Source organism: Mesocricetus auratus, unplaced genomic scaffold (assembly GCF_017639785.1).
Source record: "Mesocricetus auratus isolate SY011 unplaced genomic scaffold, BCM_Maur_2.0 Super-Scaffold_100014, whole genome shotgun sequence".
NCBI classification, from domain to species: Eukaryota; Metazoa; Chordata; class Mammalia; order Rodentia; family Cricetidae; genus Mesocricetus; species Mesocricetus auratus.
Window position 1 is genome coordinate 15,448,950 of NW_024429197.1, and position 21,701 is coordinate 15,470,650.

The following is a 21,701-nucleotide window of genomic DNA, read 5'->3' on the forward strand; positions in this document are numbered from 1 at the left end:
ATGTAGTCTAGGTTTGACTTGAACTTGGGACATTCCTCTGCCTCAGCCTCCTGGGTGCTGTGGTTGCATGTGTGTATCAACATGCTCCAGCCTGGATTTTCTTTCAGGCTAATAAACTAGGCTCAAGGACCACAGTTCAACAGCCTGCGGCTTTTCATCACCCAAGCTCACCACTCATTATGTAGGAGGAGGAGTTGTCAAGATGGGGAAGAGCCTGGGTCTCCAGCTCAGCTTCTTAGCTTTGAATTCTGACTCTGCTACCAAGACACTGTGTGGCCATGAATAAGCCATGAGACCTCCTTCTCTGAGATCAGCTCCATTATCCTCAACGTGCAAAGCATACACATTCTGCTAACAGGAGCAAGAGAGAAGTCATTTGGGTTCTGTGGGGGCAGATACTAAAGTTCCTGGTCCCTTACATAAAATGATGGAGCATTTGCAAATAGCCCGTATATATTTTCCTGCATGCTTTAAACCTCCTCTAGAAGATCAGCTAATCACTGCAAATGCTTTTTAAGCTTACCACACTGTGTTGTTTAGGGAATGACATGGGGGAAACTGTTCATGCTTGATATGACAGGGAAGGAGATAGTTTATTAAGGGGGGTTCACAGAGGAGCCTGGAGGCATGCTGTGCCTCCCTCATGGCCTGGCTCCAAGATGCAGATTTGGAGAAGCATTTTTCTCCTGTTCCTGGCAGAATCTGTGGCCACAACAGTGGCAGATAGGAAGGAATGATTGTGCTCATAGCCTGTTCCGGTTAGATGCATTTGAACTGCATGCTTCGTCACTAGTGTTTGCTATTGTCACCACCCCCTCACATCACAGAGTATCACAACACTGACCAGGTGCTAGGAGCCACTTGGGTAAGCAGGAGAAAGCAGCAGGCAGCTCGCAGAGCTCCTTGTTTTCCCTGTTTATGTTGATGAAGGGAACTTAGTTCACCCCACATGTACTAACCGTATTTATCATTTTGTTTACTATCCATTGTTGACTTATTCAGATGAAAGTAACATTCCCTTTTGGATACATGACTTGCTGAGTGTCTACCACGTGTGTGACCCTCCAAAATCCCACCAGATTGCCATTATAATCAGCTGATATGCAGAAACCAGAGCTTGGAGATCACTCCCTGGTCCCAAAGTCACACAGCGCAGGAGCTGAAAAACTCAGCTTTTCGCTCCATGCTTGGCTGACTTCACACTTCCGTTATTTCAGATAATCACTCACGAATAAAGGCTCAATCTAGTCTAGGCCATTTAGGACCTGTAGCTGTCTATTCTGCCCATAATCCTCCCTCCCTGCTTTGTGAGTCCACCTCCCTGCCCTCTCCCATCACACTGAGCCATTGCCCTGCTCCACTCAGGGGCTTAAGGAAACAGGACTTGCTCCAAGCATGGGGCTCAGCCTTCCGTGTACGCCCCTGCTTCCCAGCTTAGCTCTTCCTCCCTTGAGCCTCAGCCATCACAAGAACAACAGGCTGCAGAGGAGTGAGTCCCCTTCAGCAAGGGTCCTGGGATAATAATAGCTCCTCTGGAGAGCCACACCAAGCCCAGCAGAGCCCTCAAAGAGCCAAGGACAGCAACCTCACTCCAGATCAGCGGGGAGTAAATGCTGCTATAAGGCTTGAGATTTGACAGAGGCTGGTAGGTGATGTTGCCACAGGAAACGTTGGCTAATGCAGACATGGTCTGAGGGCGGGGGATGGACTAGGCAACCACTCCTGTGAGGAACTATACACAGAGGCACGACTCAAGCTCAACACTCGTAGAAAACGGTATTGCAATTGGTCGTCACGGTGAGCTGGTCCATTTTGTTTTGTACACGTAAATATATTCCCCAAACTGAGATCAAAATAATGATGCCACAGAAGAGTCTGGGGTGAGAGAGGAAGGAGAAAGTGACCAGGGCATTTTAAGTTTCTCATTCCTGGTGGGTGACTGCAGTGAGCAAGTCCAGTGGAAAGCCTTTCTCCTCCAGGAAGACTACCTTGTACACTGGGCTTTCCTAGGAGTGGGAGAAGCCACCATGCACACACGGCTCTGTGGATTCATTGGCTCTCGTGGTGGTTAGACCCCTCTACATGACAAGTTCAATCCGAAGCACCTCACCTTCTGCAGGGAGCAAATATAGAACCTGAATCTAGCTTGGACCCCTTTTACCAAGGGAAAGTGCCAGCAAAGGAAGCTAGCACCAGCTGGAAGGGAGGGCTCAGCTTCACAGAGGCCTCTGTGTGGACCAGAAGAGGCGGTGGCCCTTTGTGCGCAGTATTGTGCACAAACGTACAGTAGAATCTTTGCTGAGTGGCAGTAACAGTGACAGTGAAGGTGACTGTACCCAGTTCCATGCCCAGGCCTGCCCCTAAGCTCAGGATAATCTTTCCTGTCACTACACTCCATGCATCCAGTGACACAGGGCTCAGGCTTTTGCACAGGGCTCCTGAGGTCTCTGTGAGGCAGGGAGGGGAAGGGAGTGCTGGGGCCACTTCATTAGACTTCTCCTATTGGTCTTTGGCCAGCTGAGATCTAGGAAAAGGCTGCAACAGGCTGAGGAGTTTCCATGGCAACAGCAGGCAGCACAGCTCTGGAGGCAAGGTGGGGGGGGTGACTTGGGGAAATGGGAGAGGCCATGAAGGAGGGGGAATAGGCATAGAGAGGGAGGATGGGAGGGGGGAAGGTAGAGAGAGGGGAAAGGGAAGCAAAAAAAAAAGAGCAAAAGAGGAAAAATCAGAGGAAGGAAGAGGGGCGAAGACAAGGAAGTCAGAGAAGTTGAGGAAGGGAAGATGAAGGGGAAAGGAATGAGGGAGGCCTGAAGAGTGGTGTGTGGAGAGGAAGAAGAGGAAGGCAGGATCAAGAGGAACGGTGGGGTACAAGAGAAAAATTGCTTGTAACCCCAATTTCATGCTTCAGGAACACGGGTACCTGCATTCTTGGAGACTGTGACTTTCTCGCATTCCATGACTGACCAGCAAGCTGGTGAGGGGCACCCAGGATTAGCGCCAGAAGACCAGTGTGCCAGTCAGCCATTACCTGCTAGTCACTGAGAGTGGGGCAGCAGGAAGTTTCCAGAACAAATTTTGGCAATTGACAAATTCTGCCTGCCTCTGACTCCATGGGCTTGGGTGATTTGTTTCTCTGAGTACCCAAGGACCGAATGTAGGGCCTCACGTTTGTTAGGTGAGCACTCCACCACGGACAAATACCCACAGCCCCACAGCCCCTCCTTTGACTTTGTATTTTGAGACAGGGTTTTACCTTACACTCACCAGGTACCTCATTCTTGACTTGAACTTCCAGTCCTCCTGCCTCAGTCACCTACATAGCCAGGACTGCAGACTTGTCTCATCAGGTACCACGGGGCAGTCTTTCTTTTTCTCTCTCCCTCTCCACCCCTCCCTCTTCCTCCTTCTTGCTGTGTCTGTCTCTCTGTTTCTCTTTCCCTCTCTGTATTTCTGTGTATCTCTTTTGGTCTTTCTCTGCCTTACCCCACCTCGTGTGTGTGTGTGTGTGTGTGTGTGTGTGTGTGTGTGTGTGTGTGAACAGATGTCATTCATCAGGAGTTAGCCCTCTTGTTTTTCAAGACAAGAGTATCTCAATAGTTTGGAGCTACCCAAATAGGCTAGGCTGGCTGAGTTGGAGCCCCAGGATCCACCTGTGTCTGTCTCCCCAGTGCTGGGATTATAAGTGCAAGCCACCACTCCTGACTTTTTTAATGTAGGTTCTGAGGATGGACACTATAAGGCAAGCACCTTACTACAAGACCAAGGTTATCAGACCAATTTCCTAACCATCCAAAATTCAGTTTCCTCACCCTAAGAAAGAAACAATAAAACAAACATAGCGGTTGTTTCAAGTAATTGGAAAATTAAATGAAATAATACAAGGCCAGGCATAGTGGCACATACCTTTAATCCCAGTTTAGCAAGATTCGGCAAATTTCTGTGAGTTCAAATCCAGCCTGGTCTACATAGTGAGTTCCAGGACATCCAGAGCTATACAGAGAAACCCTGTCCCAAACAAACAAATATACAGTAACAACAACAACAAAACCCATAGGAGAGCCTCAGGGCTGGCACCTAGTAAGCGTTTTTTTTTAGAAATAAATGTTTCTTTTTTATTTGTTACTTAGTTACCATTGGCCTTGTCTGAGACTCCATTTCCTCCTGTGTAAAATGAAACAATCCCCTGCCTCAGACAGGTTTTAAAATGCATTATTGTAAGTGCTTACTGTTAGCCAGTACTGTTATGTTTTTAATAGTAACACTTTATTGGGTGCCTGGGTACTTTTTCAAAACACAGTCGATGATGTCATTTCATTTAACTCCGGGATAGGCGTCAGCAGCGGGCATTGGAATCACTTTCCCCACTGAGCTTACATGCAATTCCAATCACAGCGCCTGTGACCCCATCCAATTCCAGAAACAGCCCTTCCACATAAGCATCACTGCCGTTCTACAGTTGAAAAGCTGCAGGCACTGAACAGTAAAAGAATTTGCCTGCTGTTTGCTGGCAGGCCTTAGAACTAGGACTTGAAGGCAGAGTGACAGCTATAGGTGACAAGCAAATTGAAACAATTCATTACACTGGTGATTCTCACCTCAAACCAACACTTCTTCTTTTCCCTTACATCTAAATTAAATTTATACTTTCATAGGTACATAAAAGCACTAGACATCTTATTAGAGTGTCATGTCCAACAGTTGACACCTGTGCTGTGGTCAGTCCAGAGTGAGAGGAAGCGTACATGGGCCCTTGAGGACCCTCACATGCATGTGACAATGCCCTGGACATTAAGCCACCTGGGTGCTAGGCTCACCTCCTGGAGTAGGCATGGAGTCCAGAACTGTGTGAACGCACCAGGAAAAAATTATAGACTGAGTGAATGACCAGTCACATCTGGATAGTTATCTACAGCAGGTGGAAGCAGCTGACTTAGGTGTTCTCTTTTTTTGTTTTTCATAGGAAAGCAAACCCCACTGTGTGTGGGGGGGGAGGTATTGTTGTGAGTGTGTGTGTGTGTGTGTGTGTGTGTGTGTGTGTGTGCATGTGCGTGCTCATGCATGCACATGCAGCAGGGAAGGTTTGAAGGAGAGAAGAAAAACACAGGAAGAGAAGCAGGATGGAGAACAGAAGTTAAGGGAAACATGAGCCACAGAAAGAACATGCTGAAAGGCAGGGGAAGAAAACAATGGCCAGGGACAAGAGAGAGAACACTGGGGAGATGCTGAGAAGGAGTGGCAGGCAGATAAACAGCCTGGGACTAAAGCTTCTAAGAGAGATGGACAGGGAAGCAGAGACACGCAGAGGCAGGAAGACAGACAGCAAAGGGTGAGCAGCACGACGTGGAGATGAATGCAGGCTCTGTACCTGCAAAACCAGGGATAAAACCACCACCAGCTCCTTCTATTCCCTTTCCCTAAGGAAGGGCTGAATCAGCCTCTACGCTCTACAAAGGCTGTGCTTGGCCAACACTATTTGTAATTAAAGGGTTTTAAATCATAGCTACAATTTGAAGGCACACATATTCTAGACATCTTCTCATGGGAAAAATGTAAGGAAACTTGAATTTTATATCCAGGGAATTAAAATAATCCTTTCCCAGCTCTAAAAATAAAGAAAAAATTGAGTGTTTATGGATTTATGATGACACAAATTGCTCCTATTGACACTGGTATGTCTTTGCCATGATGGGCCTGATTCTTCTATTGCTCAAAAGGCATTTATTATGGACCTACTGAGTGCAGGATCTGGACTGGGCTGAGCCCAGAAGTTCCAGGTAAATAAAAATCTTGCTTTGGCTCCATGCAACTCAATCACATCCTATGCAAAATTGAGTCAATAGCTTTCTCCAGATACTCACACCAAGGCAGTCTTGCTGGCGTTCTGTAAGTGTTTGCTGGCGTTCTGTAAGTGTCCCCACATTGGACAGAGAGGTGAACTACCCTAGTATAGATGAAGGACTGGGACCCAGGGCAAGCCAGTCCACCTGTCCTCATTCTTTGCTCGATGTTAAGCTCAGGCCCTTAATAAGCTCTTAACTGCCCAGTTCTGCCAGGAAGGATGCAGCTGTGGGAGACAGAGGGTGTGAAGCTAACAGATACAGTGTGTGTTGGTTGTTGTTGTTGTTGTTTGTTTTCAACTTGACAAAATCTAGAGTCACCTAGGAAGAAGGAGCATCAGCTGGGCATTGCCTTCATCAGACTGGCTTATAAGCACGTCTGTGAAACACTTTTCAGATTAATGATTGATATAGGTGGGCTCAGCCTATAGTAGGCAGTGCTGCCTTCAGGCATTGGATTATATAAGAAAGCAAGCCCAGTAAGGAATAAAGAGCAAGCCAGTAAGTAGTATCCCTCCATTATTCCTTTCATGATAGATTGTAAGCTATAAGATGAATTAAACTCTCTCCTTCCTGGGTTGCTTTTGGTGACAGTGTTTATCACAGCAAAAGAAAAAAAATGAGGACCTAACTTTGATAGGAGCCACATGTGGTCCCCACCCACCCTGAATGTCCTCTGCACATAGTTCTTTATACAGCTTCTAGCCCCTACTTCTTTCTGTCCCAAGATGTTCTTAAGACAATGGAGAGGGAGTAAATGCCTGTGAAATGCATCTCCAAATAAGAACTCCAACAGCAAGACCAAGATGTGTACCAATAACCAGACCAGTATGATCACCTCTCTTTCTAGAAAGTTTCCAAGTAGTTCCTACAATTTCTCAGAGTCCACAGCAAGACAGAACCCTAGTTGCCCCAGGCAGTGGCAACTGTCTCACCTTGTCCTGCTCCCTCAGCTGTCCCACTGTCTCACCCCTTCTCCTTTGGATGCACAGCTGAATAAATTTTTGCACCTAATGGGCAGCCTCACATTCACTCTTCTAGCTGGTGTAACCACTCTGCAGTGGGGCACTTCCTTCCTCAGAGTATAAACTACTCATCAAGCAGCTGATCCCTACCAAAGAGTGGCTTCTGGGACCACACCTATGCTGCCCAGCAAGGAAGAAGGAACCTATTTTCTAGCTGCAAAGAAAATGCTAAGCCAATAATCCTGCAAATAAACATAAAGTTATTACTTCAGCAAATTCTACAGAGGAAAAGTAACTAGGATTCTGTGAATATAAAATAGATCTGTTTGCACCAACTAAGTGGGTCAGGAGTGTCTTCCCTACCTAAGTGACACTTTTGCTGAGAGCAGGAGTAGACTGTGACTAGAGAACATGGAAAAATACTTAGAGCGATGAGACCATTGAATAGCAGTGGAACTGAGGCAAACCAAAGTCACATCACACCCAGGCTAAGTGGTTGGAAGAAGTTTGATTTCAGCTCTGTTGGAATCCCATGTCCAAGTTTTTGTGTTATATTCAACATCTGGAGTGTACATGAGTGTTTAGGAAGAGGAGGAGACTTGTTAATCTCATTATTTATACTATAAAGAGATCAACTAGATGCTTCTTTAAATAAAAGACTCCCAGAAGGTATTTAGAAACTAGTTCAATCACAGAAAGTGCTACAATGTTCTGCACGTGTCTGTCAGGTATAAAGGGAGAGAAGCTGAGAGTCCACCAGTCAGTTGCTCTAATGCTGCTGGGAAGTTGATCATCCTCCTAAGCCCAATGCATGCATCTAGCACCAGAGGAGCAGCTGCTTTTTCAGGGAGACTGGGGAGGAGAATGGGGCTTCTAGAGTGACCAATAGATGGAGAGGAGCTGACATGTGGTACCCTGGTGCATAAGGCCTTCCTTTCAGAGCAGAGACTTGGAGAGTGTCTATCAAAGGAAGACAACATCCTAGAGTGGGACAAAAGAAGGGTTATTCATATTCCAGCTTAGTCTATGTCCCAAACTCACATAGTAACAAGGAAAAAAACTTTAGAACTACCAAAGAATAGTGTACACAAGGAATCCCTGATGAACCTCACCCCCAAGGGGACTGGGACAGTAGAAGACAATGGTGTCTTTCATGCATGAAGATGAGGCCCTTGTCCTGATAAAAGTGAGTAGAATATCATGTCTGTCATATACAGAGAATATTTCAAGGACAGGGAGACTGAAGAAGCTTCAGATGACAGTGTCACAAAGCAAGAAACACTAGAGTTGAGTGCCAAGTACAAAGGTAAATCACATGACTCATTCAGGAAGTTTGCTAAGCAGAAATACAGCCACAAAATAGACAAACCTGTGTGGCCTTGTAGTTCTTGCATTCTGAGACTCTGTCAGTGTTTAATTCAAATGTGATCAAATCTAGCTGAAGATGCAGCCCAAATTGCTTCCAGACCAAATCATAAAATAGAGGCATATGTCCTTTGCGAGGCCACAGATTCAAATGAATAGCAATCAGACGCACCGTGGTTCCGCTTTGAGACAAGAGGTGAACATAATCTAATTATAACTACATCTCAGCCCACCTCAATTCGAAACTTTAAATCTGAGTATCACTTGACTTAGACAATGATTTGAGCCCTCTAAAAAATTAAATAAACAAAATATCAAAAATTAGACTTCAGTGTGCACTGTTCTTAAAATACAATCTCTGGCACACAAGAAATGTTACAAGACACAGAGGAAAGCAGATAACTGTGTACCATAATCAGTAGAAGACTGATAGGAAACCAGTTATTGGAATTGGTAATCAAGGACTTTAAAATAACTACCACAACCATGTTAGAATTCACAGGGGAAAATGATGAGTAGAATGGATGATAAAAGTAGACTGTCAAGGGGCTAGAGAAATGGTTTAACACTTACAAGAACTTACTGTTCTTCAAGAGGACCCATTTAGCTCCCTGCTTCCATGTTGGACAGCTCATAACAGCACCTAATTCCAGGTCCAGAGGACTCAGTGTGTTCTTCTGGCCTCTGAAGGCACTGCACAAAAATGGTGTGCATAGACACACTCAGGAGCACACACAAGAACACTTAAATAAATGAGCAAACAAACAAGAAAAATAGGTTGTTAAGAAACTAAAATCCTAAAAGTATTAACAACCAAAAGGAAACTGGAGATCTGAAACCTGACACATTTGAAATGAAAATGTTAATGTTATGAGCTAACCAGTGATGACAGCAATGGAACAAAGAAGAAAAATAAGAAAGTTAAAACCAAGTCACTAATAATTACTCAAACTACAATACAGAGAGAAGAGGACAGAGCAGAAAAGTGCTTAATTATGGAATAATATAAAATGATGTTATTTATATGTAAGTGTAGTCACAGAGGGATAGCAGAAAGACAAAGGGGTCTTCTTAACTATGAAAAGACATATGACTAATTATTTTCAAAGTTGATGTTTTAAAAATCTATTCAGACAATCTTTAAAAGTCTGAATATAAGCACAAGCAATGCATAAGCTATACCTAAGTCCAGCACAGTGTTTTACAACACTGTTCCTGTGGAGGAGACATGAATGAGCATCTACTCACACCAGATAGGGAACCAATAACAGACAAAAGTACAGATACCACCAAAGTCTAATTGGATGAACCAATGAGTTTTTATTGGGGTTACTTACAGGAGTATGAGTGAGGGATTACTTACAGGAGCAGAAATGACTTAAAGACAGCTATGTCACCAAATCCCACCCTATCATGGTGTCAGCTCATGAAAACTAAAATACTGGGGCATACTGCACACCCTATAGGCAGAACAACAGGTTAGACGATGTCCTTTCTATGTGACTCAGTTGGTCTGAGCTTCTTCTAGGCAGTTCCACTGATCCCTGCTTCTTCTAGGTGGCTGGGCTTTTTTGACAGTCTTCCCTCAGCATTCTAATAGCTGTGGGGAGGAAGGGGTGCAGTGCATCTAGTCAGTTTCAGGAACTTTTACCTCCTATTTTAAGATAAGACATCCTCTTTTTTTCATCACCCTGTCAATCCCCTGTCTTAGGAAGAAAAAAAAGAATGGAAGAAAGAGAATGGGGAAGAGAGACAGGAAAGAAAGTAAAAAGAGAGAGGGAAAGAAAGAAAGAAAGAAAGAAAGAAAGAAAGAAAGAAAGGAAAGCTGGTGAGAGAGGGGAAAGGAAGGAAGGAAGGAAGGAAGGGAGGGAGGGAGGAAGGAAGGAAGGAAGGAAGGAAGGAAGGAAGGGAGGGAGGAAGAAAGGAAGGAAGGGAGGGAGAGAGAGAGGAAGGGTGAGGAGACAGGGAGGGGGAAGGAAGGACTGACTTGTAAGTGCTTGGCAGGAAAAATGTTCAGTTAAAACTACTATATTTAAAGATAATATCCTTCTAAAGTGAAAAATGAAATATTTTTTCATGTAAATAAAACCTGGGAAAATTCATCATCTGTGTTGAAAGAAAGGTTTAAAAAAATTCTTCATTGTGAAGAAAAATTATACCAGATAAAAATTCAAAATACAAAGTTGAGGGCTCAGTGGATAAAGTGATTGAGGATCAGAGATCAGATCCCCAGAACCCACATAAAGACAGGCATGGCAGAGTGGTGTGTGGGCTTAGTGCTTCTACAGCAAGAGGAGAGGCATCATACATACACATATGATTTTTAAAACAAACTTTAAATGAAGACTAAATGTAAAATGCACAGATAAATATAACTTAATTTTTATTTTCTGAATTAAAAAAAACTTCATAGAGGAGGGTCTTCCTCAGAGGTTCTGAGCTACCTGGTAGTATGCCCACATTGCCCTCTTTTTTAAAACTCTTCCATGGTTCATTGTCCCCAACAAAATGAAGTCTGAAAGTCCTAATTATCATGAAGTCAAGGCTTTTCATTCAATGCCTCACTTTGTATTTGCAGGTTCATTTCTGGTCAACAAATCTAGAAACACACACACTCTCTCTCACACACACACACTCTCTCTCTCACACACACACACACTCTCTCTCTCACACACGCACACTCTCTCTCTCACACACACACTCTCTCTCACACACGCACACTCTCTCACACACACTCTCTCTCACACACACTCACACACACTCTCTCACACACACTCTTTCTCACACACACTCTCTCACACACTCTCTCACACACTCTCTCACACACACTCTCACTCTCTCTCACACACACTCTCTCACACACACTCACACACACTCTCTCACACACACACTCTTTCTCTCACACACTCTCTCTCACACACACTCTCTCTCACACACACTCTCTCACACACACTCACACACACTCTCTCACACACACTCTTTCTCACACACACTCTCTCACACACTCTCTCACACACACTCTCACTCTCTCTCACACACACTCTCTCACACACACTCACACACACTCTCTCACACACACACTCTTTCTCTCACACACTCTCTCTCACACACACTCTCTCTCACACACACTCTCTCTCACACACTCTCACACACACTCACACACACTCTCTCACACACACACTCTTTCTCTCACACACTCTCTCACACACTCTCTCACACACACACTCTCTCTCACACACACTCTCACACACTCTCTCACACACTCTCTCACACACTTTCTCTCACACACTCTCTCTCACACTCTCACTCTCTCACACACACTCTCACTCTCTCTCACACACTCTCTCACACACACTCACACACACACTCTCTCACTCTCTCACACACACTCTCTCACTCACTCTCTCTCACAATACTCTCTCACTCTCCTCTCTCTCTCTCTCTCTCTCTCTCTCTCTCTCACACACACACACACACACACACACACACACACCACCTGTTCTTCACCCTGGTCATTTTCAGGGGCTTCCTGAAACTTCACCCCAACCAGACTAAAAGATTAAAATACTTTATTTTTGCATTGTTGGGCACCAAAACCAGGGCCTTACAAGTGTTCTATTGCTGAACTACATCCCTGAACCAGACCAAAATATTTAAAATTGCTCATACACTCTAGGTTCCTCAAGCTACCCAACCTTTGAATTTGTTGCATCCTATGTTTAACACATCTCACATACTTTTTTCTACAAAACCCCAAAAGCTCGAATTACAATGCCATCTTGCTATTATTTGGACTGATTAGGACTTGATTGAACAACACCCTGTATCTAGAGAATTATTCATCTTCCAAATCCCTTGATATAAGCCATATATTACCAGCCTCCCTTGCAGCTAGGGCATAGGGATATAACTTTGGCTTTACCCCCAGTCACATCTCTGCTAGGCTTTGAATAAGATGTCTGGAGCTACACAGGTGGTTCAGCAGTTCAAAACACTGGCTCCTTTTCTAGAGGACCCAGGTTCAATTTCCAGCACCCACAGGATGGCTTACAACTATCTGTAGGTCAGGTCTCCTGGGATCTGACTTCCTCTTCTGGCCTCTAAGGGCACTGCACACAAGCAGATAAAACACCCATACATATAAAATAAAATAAAAGTTAAAAAAAATTAGAGGAGAAGCTTGTGATTTGTAGAATCTGGCACTATGTGTAATACATTTGCAACAATCACATCCTGTTTCCAATGACATCAGCTGCTGTGTATAATCGATGTAGAGTTGGTCATAGGCTGCCATGTCTAGGCTCATTAGACATGTCTGGTCGTGCCACTGAATGACCTCTGTGGTGTGACTTACGTGCAACTTCTGACTGCATAGCCGCTGGGTCTCCATGGAGATTTTTTCTAAGGTTTTTTTTCTAAGATGCCCTCTTAGTCTCTTCTCTGTTTACCTGGTCAGGGCTAGATTATGTTATTTGCAACTACAATCTCTGACTAATAAACTCTGCTCTGAAATCTTGCCAGGTCTCCTCCCTGACATCTCTCATTAACCATCTCAGCTATGGATGCACAAGGACTTCTGTTCTCAGTTTGGGGATTCTGTGGCACCCTGCACTACTGTCTCTCCTGCAGACATTATAATTTTTCTGTTTAGATGTGTGTGTGATCATTTCAATTATTAATGTCTTTAAGTCAAGATCACAGTCTCCTTATTTTCTATCCCTTCCCCCACTGCTTAGTACAGTGCATGACCAGCACATGGGGATGCTAAGGGCCTGTGAACTGACTGCAGGTTCCATGAAAGCAACGGCTCCTCACATGTACCACAGATGAAACGTAGTACCACCTTTTCTCAAAATCCACAACAAAAACAAAGAGTTTGTTAGAAAAAAAAAGATGTTGTCAAGCAGCAGACAGCTATGTGAATGCCAGGATCTTCCTACTGCGCATAGTGGACAGTCTTATTTGTTTGTTTTGTTGTTTTGTTTGGTTTGATTTAGTCTGGTTTTTTAAGACAGGGTTTCTCTGTGTAGTTTTGTACACCAGGCTGGCCCTCAACTCACAGAGATTTGCCTGCCTCTGCCTTCTGAGTGCTGGGATTAAAGGTGTGCACCACCACTGCCTGGCCGTGAATAGTCTTGTCTTACTCAGCACTTTCAGATGGGTCCAGGAGGCATTGTGAATCTATATGCAAGACAGAAGTTAAGAGAACTTTGTATGGGGGCTAGAGAGATTGCTCCATGGTTAAATCATCTACTGCTTTTGCAAAAGTCCAAGGTTCAGTTTCCACCACTCATATGGCTGCTCACAACCATCTATAGCTCGGTCCCAGGGGGTCAATGTCCTCTTCTCATCTCTGGGGGCACCGGGAACACACATGGCACATGGATATATGCGCAAGCAAAATACTCATAGTGAAAAATAAAATAAATAACTCTAAATGATTGAGAATGTTTTGTGGAAAGCCGCAGTGCTATAACAATAACTTCTTAGCAACGAGTTCTTCAGAAGAAAACAATCTCATCTCTTACCATTTACCAATTTCCTTGGTGTCAACACTGCTGCTGTGATCCATTCCAACACACCGGTGTGACAGCTTTGTGTGTGGAAGTGTGAGGTGACACATGGCATGCACCAAGTAGTAGAGATTCCACCACACAAAGACAGCAGATACAAATAAGTAACCACATGAGGACCTGCGGACAAAATCTACATGAATCAGAAATTGATGATCTTTGCATATTAATTATCAGAGTTTATAAATACAACTAATTTAAATGTTGTAGAATTTGATTTCTTTAAATGGCTATATTTAATCACTAGCTTACAGAACTCCCAAACTTTTCTTACTGGTAGGTTGGCAGGAGCTGGTGGGAATCAGTATGCCACTAACTCCATCAGTTCTAGTGACCTCATTCTATCTTTTCCACGAGGCTTCAATTCATCCCAAGGTATGAAAGCTGAGAAATGGCAAGTTCATAAGTTAGAAACTTGCCTGAGATCCTATGGCTAATTACAGGTGGCATTAAACATCAGATCACATGGGGCTACATACGACATGGCAGACATGGTATTAAGCACGTTATAAAACCCATTTGATTCTCATGCAAGCCTGTGAAATAATCTATATAAACATTTCTATTAGGCATTAAAATAATAAATTCATACCCACATACATTCTCAAGAGAAGTGATTTGTCAGATAGCCCCCAACTAGGAGTCCTCTAGTCAGGATTCAAGCCTGGGCAGTCTATCTCCAAGTCAATCACTTTTTTAAAGAGAGAAAGAGTTTACTCTGGCTCACAGTTCCGAAGTACAGTGCGTCATGGTGGGGAAGTCAGGGTCACAGGATCTTGAAGCGGCTAGTCATGTTGAATCCACAACCAGGAAGCAGAGAACCATGAATGCATCTGGTGGCTCAGGTCCCTTTCTCCACCCACACAGCCTAGGATCCCAGCCAGGGAATGATGCCACCCATAGGGGGCAGCAGATATGACCACCTCAACTAATGCAATCAAGTTACTCTCCAACAGGTATGCCAGAGACTCTAAGAGCAAATGAATAAAAGCCTTTTGTTTTGGTTTGGTTTTTTGGGTTTTTTTTTTGAGATGTAAGGTAACAGCTTCCTGAAGCAAGGAGGAAGAGGGTCTCAAGAGTGAATTACCCCCAAAGTAACAGGGTTGACCAGCAGAAGTCTTGGGGTTTTTTTCTGACTTTGTGCCATGCTCATTGCCCTTTTGGGTTACATTTTTTTTAATGAGAGGTTCTCATGGATCCCAGGAACTCCCTACATAACCAAGGATAAACTGTAACTTCTGATCCTCCTGTCTCCACTGCCCCATTGCTGGGATTACAAGCTTGCACTACCATATCCTGTTGTATGTGGTGCTGGGGATTGAACCCAGGACTTCCCACCATGCTAAGCAAGCACTCTACCAACTGAGCTACCTACAACTTCAACTCAGCCTTGTTCACCTTTTAAATTAGGCTTATTTCCCGCATGAATGATGAGCCTATGGGGGCCAAGGAATAGAATGTGGCAGCTTAAATTAGAAATGCCCCTACAGGCTCAGGCGTTTGAACTCTTCCCCCAGTTAGTGGTGGTGTTGACTCTCTCTTCTTCATACTTGCAAGTGAAGATGTCAGCTCTTAGCTTCCCACTTTTGCTGCCGTGCCTGCTGCCATGTTGGATCCTTAGCCCTCTGGAACCATAAGCCAAAAATGAACTATAAATTGCCTTTGGTCACAGTGCTTAATCACAGCAACAGAAAAGTGACTAATACAAAAAATGCTTCCCATCCTTTGTGGGAAACTCACTAGTGCCAGACATCTTGGGATCATTTACAAATGAGATCTTGACCCAAGCCAACAGAATCCCTTAGCAAACCAAAGGTCTTTGCTTTCTAGAAAAGCAGAACTGGGATCAAGAATGAATCCAGAGCCAGAAAACCCCTTACTTAGTGGAACAAGACTTTATAAAACGTATTTATTACCAGATGTCCTTAATGTATTCACTCGTCAAATACTTGAATGAGGAACATCCTGCATGACAACCACTGTGTGAAGTTTCCAAGGCCAGCTAATCTATTAGGCAACATCAAAGCCATTCTAGAGACTCATAAGCTTTTTGAGGGTTCATGAAAATATTTGAGACCCGAAGATAATTAATATCACCTCTGAAATACAAAGACTACAGAATTAAACCAACAAACATCCACTTGAAAGTCTAGAATGTATAACCTTATATCCAGCTGCCAGTTACCTTGCAGCACAGTTCTTCATGGTGATGTATAAATTATGCCAGTGGCAGCGGTGCCCTAATAGGTTGGGTTTTAAATAAAGCAGTTCTCAAAGACGAAGAGCATAGAGGCCTCCGGAGGTCACAGGCAGCCACAAGGTGCCAGGAAAACAAAGATGAGTGAGATGCAGTCCCTGACTTCGAGGGCACCTAATCTTAGGTGTGGTTTGTTTACTTGTCTGCTTCTTTGTTCTAATTATGAGTTCTCCCAAAGATAAAGACTCTGTCCTTTAATATCTGACTAAATTTCATATCTCTTGCTCCGTCAGAATCCTACCCAATATTGCAGCTGAACTGACATAATCAAATTAATGCTGTGGTCTAGACTGCAAATTCTAAGCTGTCTACAAAGACTCAGGTCCTTCTCTTGTATTCTCTTATATGTATGCATGTGTGTGCACATGCACACTCTCACACACACACACACACACACACCACTTTCTATTCTCTAGCCCCTAAATTCCATAATGAATGGAAGGAAATGGCTAAGTCAACTTAATGAGTAGCCACAAACCCCATATACTGTACTGGGCCCTTTCTGTACAACATAGTAAATGCACAATGAATGCTAAATTAAAAAACAAACAAAAAACTCTTAACAGTAACATAAGTTGCCATGTACACACACACACACACACACACACACACACACAAGGCCTATTACACTGTGGTGGTCGTTGCAGAGAGCTATGAATTTGTGGCCACTCTTTCCCAGACAGTCAACACTTGCCCTCGCTTGTATCTATGATTCCCTTTGCATATGCTCTCATATGCCAAGTGCACAAGGCATGAGCGTAAGGGGAAGAGCAATGTCACACAGACCATAAAACGAGCAAGAGACAGTCACCAAAAGAGGAACTGGATTTCTTGAAATTCACTCTGCTGCATACGTCAATGAAATGCCTCTCTCTCCCACACTTATCAGTTCTTTCAGATTCCTGGACCAATCTTGTTACTTCAGGCAGCTTTACCGGTTTCCATTTCTGCCAGCTCAACACTGTGACTTCTGAACCCCTTGTCCACCACCAGGCATCCCAGCCTTCCACACTCTCGCGGTACTGAAACGTTTCCATGGTCTAGAAAAATGACTGCATGGCAATCTGCATCATGCCTGTATCAGCATTCCACGGGCAGAACACGATTGCTTCTGAGGGAGGGCCTTAAAAGGCTGCTCCAAAGCTCCAGGGAAGATAAGAGGAGGAGAGAAACGTCCAGAACATGAGAAAGAACCTAAAGCCAGATTCCATTTGCACCGTTCCAGATTTGAGCCTCACAGCATGACAGGGTTATTCTGTGCCACGGGGCTTAAGTCATAATTACTCAGAACTACATGAAAACTGGGATTTTTGGTAAAGGTGGTTCCTTCCTTAACTTAAAGGTTTGTTGCCATTTCTTTGGTTTCGAATCTCACACGCAGCCGGTGCTTATGGTGCTGTTACCGGGCACTGTGCTGAGATTTCCGCTCCTGGTCTCACAGGCCTCTGAAGTAGGTGTTGAGACACTTTACAGAGTGGGAACCACAACCCAGGGATGTGAAGTAACTTGCCCAAGGTCACACGTCTTGAAAATAGCTCAGGCTAGATGCAACTCCACATTGTGTTCCTCCAAACACTTGACAAACATCGCTGAGCCCCCTTCCTGGGGCCAGAGGGAAAGATAGATAATACAATGACTACAACCCATGTAGCATGCTAAACCACTCTGAAAGAGGTAGGCGGCCCCATAGGAGAGTAGGTAGGAAGGAAAGGTGCAGTAATAAACTCCTCCCCAGGGAAGGCAGGCAGGCAGGGAGGGAGAGAGGGAAGGAGGGAGGGAGGGAGGGACGGAGGGAGGGACGGAGGGAGGGACGGAGGGAGGGAGGGACAGATGGAGGGTAGGCAGGAAGGCTGCACACAGTGGTGGCAGGTGAGCTGGGTTTTGATAAAGGAGCCAGTAGGAAGTGACACGCAGAGGAGCTGAGGGAAGAACTTAGAATTTGGGGCACACGGACAGATATGAGAGATACATCTAAGGCAGCCGGGTCCTGCATGAGTGAGGAGGTCCTGTCACCTGGAGGCTGAGGAGAGGAGGTAGTGTTGGAGCAAGAGGTTAGCCGGGTTGCCTGTGTGAACCTGGAGAGGGAAGAGACGTCAGAGGCATTTGGGTGAGCCTGGTGAGAAGTTACGAGTCTGGAGCTACGGCAATGAGTGGGTGACTGGAAGGGTGGAATAGCTTTGGAAAATGATTCTTTAATGTCAGTGACCATTTTTAAAACATCGCCTGGGAAGCGACCTAAAATTGCAGATTCTGAGACCCGCTGCAAGATAATGGAATTCACTACAACTGGAGGTGGACCCTAACACCTGCATTTTAACAAGCACCCTAAGTGATTCTCATGCCAGCGCTTCACAGACAACTGCTGCAGGGACAGTTCAAGAGAGGTGCTTCGCGATGAATTCCCTGTGAGGGAGCAGAGGAAGGAAGGACTGAGTTGTAACCAGGGAGCCCCATTTCTTCTGCTAACAGCCTAGCCTTCCTTCCGTGAAATGCCTTCCCCCACTTTCAGATCAGGTGATTTGCATCAGGACCCAGGCAGCCAGCCTTTGGCTACTCACTCACTCAGGTAAAGGGGCAGATGACTCTCCTAGAGCCATTACTGAGATGTCTGGGAAGAGAAACAAGCACGCTTTGTTCCTGGCTTGAACCTGGTGTATAAGATACTGCAGCCACTGCACATGGCTAGCACCTAAGAGTCAGGCCAAGAGAAAGCAGATTTGAGAGACAGAAAAACGAAACCCTTGAATTCTTCCCTGTGGTTTGAGGCCTGAACCCAGCCATGCCCAAAGCCAGGACAGTCTGAAACTTTGCATTGCGTGGACCTCTGATGCCATGATTGGCTCTTGTTGCTTTTGTACTCCTTCCTGGGTTGTGTTTTCTGTCATTGACAAAAGGACCCTGCTGTTCACTGTAAGAAAACCTGGTATCTAAAAATCTTACCCTTCAGAGCAGATAAATGGAGAGCCGATTACTTCTATTAAAAAGGGATTCGCTCACAGTTTCCTTTGAAGAGAGAACCTCCCCAAGGTACAAAGTGTAGAATTTGATTTATTAAATTTGATTTACACATGACCTTTTCAGGAGGACGATCTTAAATGCAAAGTAAGAGCTTTGCCAAGATAATTGCTCTCAACACCCCTGCAGTGTGGCTTTTGGGAGGGGCCGACTAGGGTGACTCCCCAAAGTAGAAGCCACCCTGGCTCATTTTGGGAGGGGCTCATTTTGATGCCATAACCTCTTGGTTTCCATAGATGTAAAACTCAACCTGGCTGCAACAACCACTGTTCTACAAGTCTGACCTGACATCCGTGTCATCTTCAAGTGGGTGACATTTGTGTTGTTCTTTCTTTGAGTTCTAATAGGAAACACGCTCAGAGCATGATTGCTTAATACATTAATTAATGTATTCATTATTCTTATTCAGTAGCATGGAGGAAAAGGCTCCCCACTAAGGTATGTGTTTCTCCAGATTGACAGGAATCATCCCAAGCATTACTGTTCCACAAGCAGGCAACTCTCTCCTGTCAAGGGTACAAGCGGTGCTACTCAGCCTCATCCCAGTGTTCAGAAAAAAAAAAACATGGAAGTTTCAGCACTCACATCTGCCCTGCCTGAAGCTAGGGACATCCAGCTCATTTCTTCGCACCACAGCTTAGCATGTGATCAAAGCTTCTTGCATGGAACTTGATGGCAAGGTATAACTAAGTACCTGAAGAAATCTGGAATGGGGCCTAGGGGGGCTCAGCTTCATCTTCTGAATTGAGATTGAATTTAGAAGCATCTAGAAGGCATCCCTCTGGTTGTGCCTGCCAGAGATTTTTTTATTAAAGATTTGTTAATTTTTATTTTATGTGAATGAGTATTTGCATGTATGTATGTATGTATGTGTAACATGTTTGTGCCTGGTGGCCATGGAGGCCAGAAGTTATCAGATCTCCTGAAACTGGAGTTGCAGATGATTGACATACCACGTGGGTTCTGGGAACTAAATCCAGGTCATCTGCAAGAACAGCAAGTGCTTCTAACCGGTGATGGAAGACTCACCCTCTGTATGGGCAGTGCCGTCCTCAGGGGCTGAGACTGAATGAAAAGGAGAAAGGGAACTGGGCCCAAGTCTCTCTTCTCTCTCTCTCTCTCTCTCTCTCTCTCTCTCTCTCTCTCTCTCTCTCTCTCTCTCTCTCTCTCTCTGCTTTCTGGCTGTGGGTGTCATGTGACCAGCCACCTCACTCACCTGCCTACATACCTTCTCCACCATGATGGACTGTGCCCCCAGCCCCCAGTCTGGGAGTCAGAATAGACCTCTCCTTCCTTAAGTTGCTTTTGTCCTGTATTTTTATGACAACAAGAAAAAGTAAATAATGCAGAGAACATAGGCACAGATCATTCTATCATGGGGGTAATAGCACCATGATTCCAGAAATTCAAGAAACATCTTTTGTTCTGAAACTTGTTATGTATGCCCAGCGTGTTAGGAGGAATGAAGTCCACCTCCCACCTGGGGCAGCAGCAATAGGCTTGGAGTCTCCGCAGAAAATCCCCTTCTAGTCTACAAGTGCCATTTCTCAGCTCCAGCCTGTAAATTGCCCCCCTTTTGTCTTAGGACTTGGGTAAATGCCTTTATTTCCAACACAGAAAGCTGTTTCCATTTCCTCTTTCGATCCATAATAAGGAGCAATAACGCTAGGCATCTCCTTCCAGCCTGGGGCTGGCTCACGGCTCTCCTTACTGGTACCCAAGGTCCCATTTTTCTCCCTGGGTTCTCCAGCTCCAGCCTCCTCTCCCCCTTTCTGTAGCTCTTTCCTCCTTTTGCAGCATGCTAGGCTCATCATACATCTTGGTTCACAGCACATACTGTCAGCCCCTGCCTGTTGAAGGTCCTGTTCTTGCTAGATTTTCTTTCATTATTTTTTCCTTTCATCCCCACTCCTCAGTCCCATTTCCCCCAAGCACTTAGGCTGTGCTTGGTAAACACCCCTGGATATGAGTATGCTCGTGGAAAATCTGTAATATTGTTTTGTGAGTGAATTTTCTTTAAATGTACACAAGTGGCCATGACTGCAGACTCCATGCTGTTCTTTTCATCTTCTAGTGCTTTATTTTACACTTCTCCTCATATCACAGCAGATAACTCCATTTTCTGGCATTAATTTCTATGCTGTAATCCATGAATGCATCTTCTACATCTTGGTTATCTATTTGTGTATGTGTATATATGCATATGCTCACATGTGCAGATGCATGTGTACATGTGGAGGTGTGCATACATGTGCATGTGGAGGGCAGAGGAGTCCAACCTTGGCTATTGTTACCTGGACACCATCTGCTTCTCCATACATCCCACACATTTTCTCACTAGATAGTGCACTTTGGGGACCAGCCCCTCTCCACTTCTCCAGCACTGGGATTACTCGTGCATCACTCTTGAATTTTCTTCAAAAACGTGGGTGCTGAGGATCAAACTCAGGTTGTTGTGTTTGCAAAGTAAGCTCTTTACCAGCTGAGCTGCCTCCTCAGCCTCCCTTGCATGTCTGGTTTTGCTGGCGAGTATCTTGGCTGCCTAAAATTACTTTCCATCACCAACAATGTTGCTATTTATATCACATCTTGGCTAGTGCTCCAAGAGGAACCTGTCCTCAAAGGAAGAGTATTTATGCAAGAGTATGTATACAAGACTATCTATGCAAGCATATTTGTGCAAGACTAT

At 44.7% G+C, this 21,701-nt stretch overlaps 1 long non-coding RNA gene across 1 annotated transcript in view; it reads right to left on the bottom strand.

Moving 5' to 3' along the window:
• Window positions 1-21,701, bottom strand: part of LOC106021912 — a 342,914-nt gene that overhangs the window by 26,300 nt on the left and 294,913 nt on the right. The window lies entirely within an intron of this gene.